Genomic DNA, 6,000 nt, shown 5'->3' with positions numbered 1-6,000 from the left:
GGACAATTTATATTTGAGTATTTTACGACTGTTTTTCTCCCTAAGTGAACTTTTAATAATTGAACGTAAAGTCATAAGTTTATTTTCCAATTGAACCATATCTTGGCTACTCAGCCCACCGGCCCTAAGATTGTCAGCTAATTGATTTTCAACCAGTAAAATATTAGCGGTCGCCGCCTTAGTTTCTTTCCTGCGCAATGCATTTTGTTTGAATACATATTGTTGTGCAAGCCCCCTAATTGAGGTCTTACAAGCATTCCACACTGATAAAAGAGTGGCAGTATTGATATTGTTTTCAATAAATTCTTTTATATGTTCCTTAAGGGCTGCTACAAAAACTACATCTGTTAATAAATATCTTGGGAACGTAAAGGGTCACAATTCTATTGGCCTTTGGGCTAAACGGAATGTAAATAGAATAGGATTGTGATCAGAAGATATTCTTGGGATAATATCCATATGTCCTGAATCCATTGGTGCCTCTGATGCCCACGCCAAATTTATTCGAGAGCATAGTTTATGGGGGGATGAATAGTAGGTATACCCTGGTATACCCGGATAGAGGTTGCGCCATACATCTTTCACATTATGTATCTTTGCTAATTCCAGAATTGCAGTTCTAGTTTTACGCATGGGTGGAAATATCCCTCTCTTCATCACATCTTGTTCATAATTTAGCACACAGTTAAAATCCCCCATCAAAAAAAGTTCGCCCTCCCAAGATAATAATTCTACATTCAGCCAATCAAAAATGCATGGTTCATCTCTATTGAACCCATAAATGGCACAGAAGGCATAATTGCAGGTTTCTATCCGTATTTGCGCTATTGCCCATCGACCCCCATTATCTGCGGCAGTTTTAATCACTTCTCCCCGCATTTGTCGCTTCTTCAATATTGCCACTCCCCGAATTGGAGCATTTAAAGTAGTACATACTACCATCTCATATCCCAGTTGGGCCAGAGGTTTTTTGTCCTTAAAACAAATATGCGTTTCTGTTAGCATAACCAAATGTGCATCATACATTTTCAATTCCTCGAAGACCAAGCTTCTTTTAGTCTTATTATTCAAGCCTGACACATTCCATGCTAAGCAACTAAAATGTAACATTTCGAATAACATTTAAGTCATGTAGATCTGTCCCTTTTCTTAAGTTCCTATTGATGTCTAATCTTATAACTGCCAAGTTACTTTCACTTAGACTTGTCATGTCTTTTTTGTTTTTTTCCCCTCCAGACCCCCCCTCTATCTCCCGCCCCTGCACTACCCTCCCCCCGTACCATGAGGGAAAAAAACCCTTACGCACCTGCTGCCGCTGGATGGGCAGCCACCTGTGGGTGCAGCTATCTATAGAACCCTCAACTTCACCCTGAAAATGTATCAATCTAAACCCCCCAAGTACAGTATCCATCTATCATCACCTTGTCAGCCACCATTGTAATTCAGAGGGTATAAGCGTCTTAGCACTTTATACATTAGTCATTTTTGCTAGAACCACCTCCGCTTCCGTAACCTGATTAGGGAAATATGTATGACCTGCTTTGATGACTTTTAAGCAGGCCGGTTCCTGAAGAAAGACCTGTGCCCCTGTTGCTTTAAAAGAATCAATTAATTGACGCAGATTCCAACGCCTCTCCATTGTAGTCTTACAGAGATCTGACCTAACAAAAAAGGTTACATCTTCTGTAACTATTGGGGAATTAGGTCTCGCTTTCAGAGAGACCGCCTGCCTAAGTAAAAAGTTCCCAAAAAAGATCAGGAAAGGACGGGAAATTTACTTCCCTTGTTTCTATTTACTAGCTGCAGTCTATGAACTCTCTGTAATTGAGAGTCCCAAATCCAGTCCGCCAGATCGGGGAAGGCGCGTTGAAAGAGTTTAACAATGTAGGCACGAGGGTCTCAGCCTTCCGAGCCCTCTGGAATCCCAAAAAGTCTGAGGTTCTGCCTTCGCTGTCTATTTTCCATGTCCTCAATTTTATATTGCAGAGCACGGATCTCTTCGTCATGACGGGCAGTCTTTGTTCTGTACTTGCCAACTGTTCTTCTACTTGCACCACCCTCTGCTGTAATTCTTCTACCTCTTGGGTGATACCACTCATTTTGCTATTGACCTCGAGTAGATAATTTTACGTCTTAGTATTTTCTTCTTTCAATTGTAAAAAATATTGTTGTGCTTCATGCCGCTGTTCGGTCAAAGTGTGGAAGATTAAAGCTAGAGAAGGGCTCTCAGACAGTGGTGTGTCAGGCAGGATGTCCGTACAGGAGACTGTCTCAGGAGATAATTTTGAAGGGGTATGCATGCCCATACCGGAGTGGCTATTCTTCTCAACCATAGAGACTATTGTAGGAGGGGTGGGGTGAGTGGGGGCAATATTGTTTGCCTCCTCTCTTCCATCATTTACTGCCTGCGGGCGTCTCCCCCCCAAGGATCTATCTGCGGGCGGTTGATTGAGGGATTTAGAAGAGATAGCGTTGCCACTTGCTTTTTGTGAGGGGAGAAGCAATTCTGTAGGGCTGTTTCCTGATAGTCGTAAGGCCATGGTTTTCACCCCCCCCCCCCCCCCCCCCCTTGGCCTGAATCCACTTTCGCAGTGGGCTCTCGTCTAAGATAGGTTTACCTCTGGTATTCGCAAAGTATATAGCCGTAGAAAGAGTGGAGGGGTTGATTTTCTTCTTATTCTTAGATTTGTTTTTGGCCTTACCCCTTCCCTTTTTTCGACCGAGTTGCTTTGCTGCATCCAAGGAAGAGTCCGTCCCTCCGTTTTCTTCCTCATCGATCAGTTCCTTTTCCATATTCTCCAGGAAGAGATCGCCGACCTGAGTAGGATTGGCCGGTTCCAAGATATCAAAGTTCGTAGCATTTATTACATTGTTCAAATCAACGCCGCTTGAATCTGGTTCTGCATCTACTATCTCCAAATCCAGCTCCTGTCCCTTATCCTTATCTGCTACTGAGACCTCTGTAGCCACTTCCACCCGTTTGTTCCCATCTATAGGGACGTCATCACTGACAATCTCCTTGTTCTGATCAGTTGTTTCTTGACTACAGGCTTCTCTCAAATCCTGTTGTTCATTCTCTATTGTATCCTTATTTAATTGATCAATTAGGTTGGTATCGGTTTTACTGTTCTTACTGCCATTAATTGCAGAAGCAGCAGTTACAGTAGCGGTTTTCGGTCTTATCAATGCGTTTTTATCCGCAACAGTAAACAAGGGAGGTCGGATGATTTGCTGCTTACCGGATAGAAGCACAGCCTTATCCAGTCTCCCCATAGTCTGAATGTTTTGTAGATTTTGTAGACTCGCTCCTGCTCCTGCTCCCACAGCTGGGGCTGGCGCGTTCACTAAGGCTTTCACAGGAATCTTCTGCGTTTCAGCCGTTGCACTGCTCGCAGCGGCCACAACATTCCCCTGACTGCCGCCCTCCTCGTCCGTCGCTGCCGGGGGGCCTTTCACAGCCCGTGTTCCCCGCGGAGGGTTCTTCGGAGCCATCGTTCGTGCTGTGGGATTCGGTGCTGGGCTCAGTCTCCCTTGTGTGTTCTCCGAGCCAGAGACGCTAGCTACCCTCCAAGCGTAAGGGTCAGAGCCAAGTCCCAGAACAGAAGAGCCGAGCCAGGAGAACAACGTCCAGCGAGCCCAACGAACCCAGCCCGCCTCAGGACAGAGGTCCCGCCCCGGCGATCCGCCCAGGAGCAGAAGCCGCATCCGCCGTTCTCCTGAAAGTGATCGCCGCTCTCCCGAATGTAATTGCCTCCGTATAAAGAATGCAAAGGTTGTAGAGAAAAGATTCTGTAGTCGTTTATCACTCAAGGTTAAAGTTAGGGCTGCCTGGCCGAGTCGGAGGGTATAAGCATCAACCCCATTTCCCTTGGCTTACTAAAGGGGTACCTCTCTGTCCTTTACATAAGCATCAACTACTATATCAAGGCGAGGGAGCTACAGACTCGAGCTGCACCGAGTGGCGTCTTCAGTTCGCCATCTTTTTTCCTTAACGTTTGGTGATCCATGCAAGCGATACCTCACTGGACTCCCCAGGGTGTCTAGTTTTCAGAAACTTATGGGTTTGCTAGGTTTCCCTAGATGGCCGCAAGCCCAGGGCCACAAACCCAGGTCCCCACCCCCTGCAAACTAGGTCGTTTTATGATGGGTAATTTTGAAGTCTCCCCAATACGTTTTGGACCCTTGCCTGTTGCAGGCACCTGACCCACCCACATGAGTAAGGTACCATTTTTATCTGGACACCTGGGGAAACATGGGTGGTAGGATATTTGTGTCAGCCCGGTGATCCTACAACTTTCCCACACAGAAATTTGAGAAGAATTTGATTTTTTCATCAAAATTTGTAGATTCCACACAAGCGATACCTCCCTGAACTCCCCCCGGGTCTATAGTTTTCAGAAATGTGTGGGTTTGGTAGGTTTCCCTGGAAGACCGCCAAGCCCGAGACCAAAAAATCATGTGACTCCCCTTGCAAAAGCAGATTGTGCACCGGCACTGTGATTACACACAAAAATATGTGGAAAATGTGATTTTTTTCAACTAAATTTAATGTTTGTAGGGGATTCTGGGTAGGAAAACGTTGGGGAGCTCATGCAAACCAAACCTCGCTGGACTCCCCCGGGTGTCTCGTTTTCACAAATGTGTGGATTTGGTAAGTTTCCTAAGATGGCCACCAAGCCTGGGGCCAAAACCCAGGGTGACCACCCTCGCAAAAACAGGTTGTTTTGTGATAAGTCATTTTGAACTCTACTCAATAGGTTTTGGGCCCTTGCCTGTCGCAGGTACTTGACCCAGCCACGCAAGTGAGGTGCCATTTTTATTGGGAGACCTGGGTGAATGCTGGGTGGTAGGAAATTTGTGTCAGCCAGGTGATCCTAAAAATTTCCCACACAGAGATTTGATAAAAATCTGATTTTTTTCATCAAAATGTGAGCTTTGCAGTGAATTCTGGGTAGGGAAAATTTTTGGGATCCCCACAAGCCATACCTCCCTGAACTCCCCCAGGTCTCTAGTATTCAGAAACGTGTGGATTTGGTAGGTTTCCCTAGATGGCTGCCAAGCCCGGGACCAAAAAGTAATGTGATCCCCCTTGCAAAAGCAGATCGTTATGTGATAGATCATTTTGATGTCTCCACAATAAATTTTTGGCCCTTGCCTGTCGCGGGTACCTAACCCACCCACAAATGTGCGGTACAATTTTTATCGGGAGACCTAGGGGAAGGCTGGGTGGTAGGAAATTTATGTTACCCTGTGATCCTACAATTTTCCCACATAGAGATTTAGAAAAACAGGACGTGGTTGGTTCTTGTACCTGCCACAGGCAAGGGCCCAAAAACGTATTGCGGAGACATCAAAATTACCTATCACAAAAGAACCTGGTTTTGCAAGTAGGGTCACCTGGGTTTTTGGTCCTGTGCTCAGCGGCCATCTTGGCAAACTACCAAACCCACACATTTCTGAAAACTAGACACCTGGGGGTGTCCAGCAAGGAATGGCTTGCATGAATCCCCCAAGGTTTTCCTACCCAGAATCCCTTGCAAACCTCAAATTTAGCTGAAAACACATTTTCCACATATTTTTGGTGAATGACCATGCCGGTACACATGTCCTACCCCAAGGCGTTCCCCTCATACTCCTGAGTAAAATGATACCTGATACCTAGGTGTCTAGTTTTCAGTAATATGTGGATTTGGTAGGTTTTCCAAGATGGCTGCCGAGCCCGGGGCCAAAAACCCAGGTGCCTCATTGTAAAACCAAGTCGTTTTGTGATAGGTCATTTTGATGTCTCCTCAATACGTTTTGGGCCCTTGCTTGTTGCAGGTACTTGACCCACCCACATGTGTGAGGTACCATTTTTATTGGGAGACCTGGGGGAAGGCTGGGTGATAGGAAATTTGTGGATCCATGCAAATTCCAGAACTTTCCCACACAGAAATTTGAGAAACAAAGTTAGTTTTTCAGCAAAATTTGAGGTTTGCAGGGGATTCTGGGTAGGAAAAT

Source organism: Lissotriton vulgaris, chromosome 6, assembly GCF_964263255.1.
Source record: "Lissotriton vulgaris chromosome 6, aLisVul1.2, whole genome shotgun sequence".
NCBI classification, from domain to species: Eukaryota; Metazoa; Chordata; class Amphibia; order Caudata; family Salamandridae; genus Lissotriton; species Lissotriton vulgaris.
The sequence above is the reverse complement of the archived record's forward strand: the minus strand, read 5'-3'. Positions refer to the sequence as shown.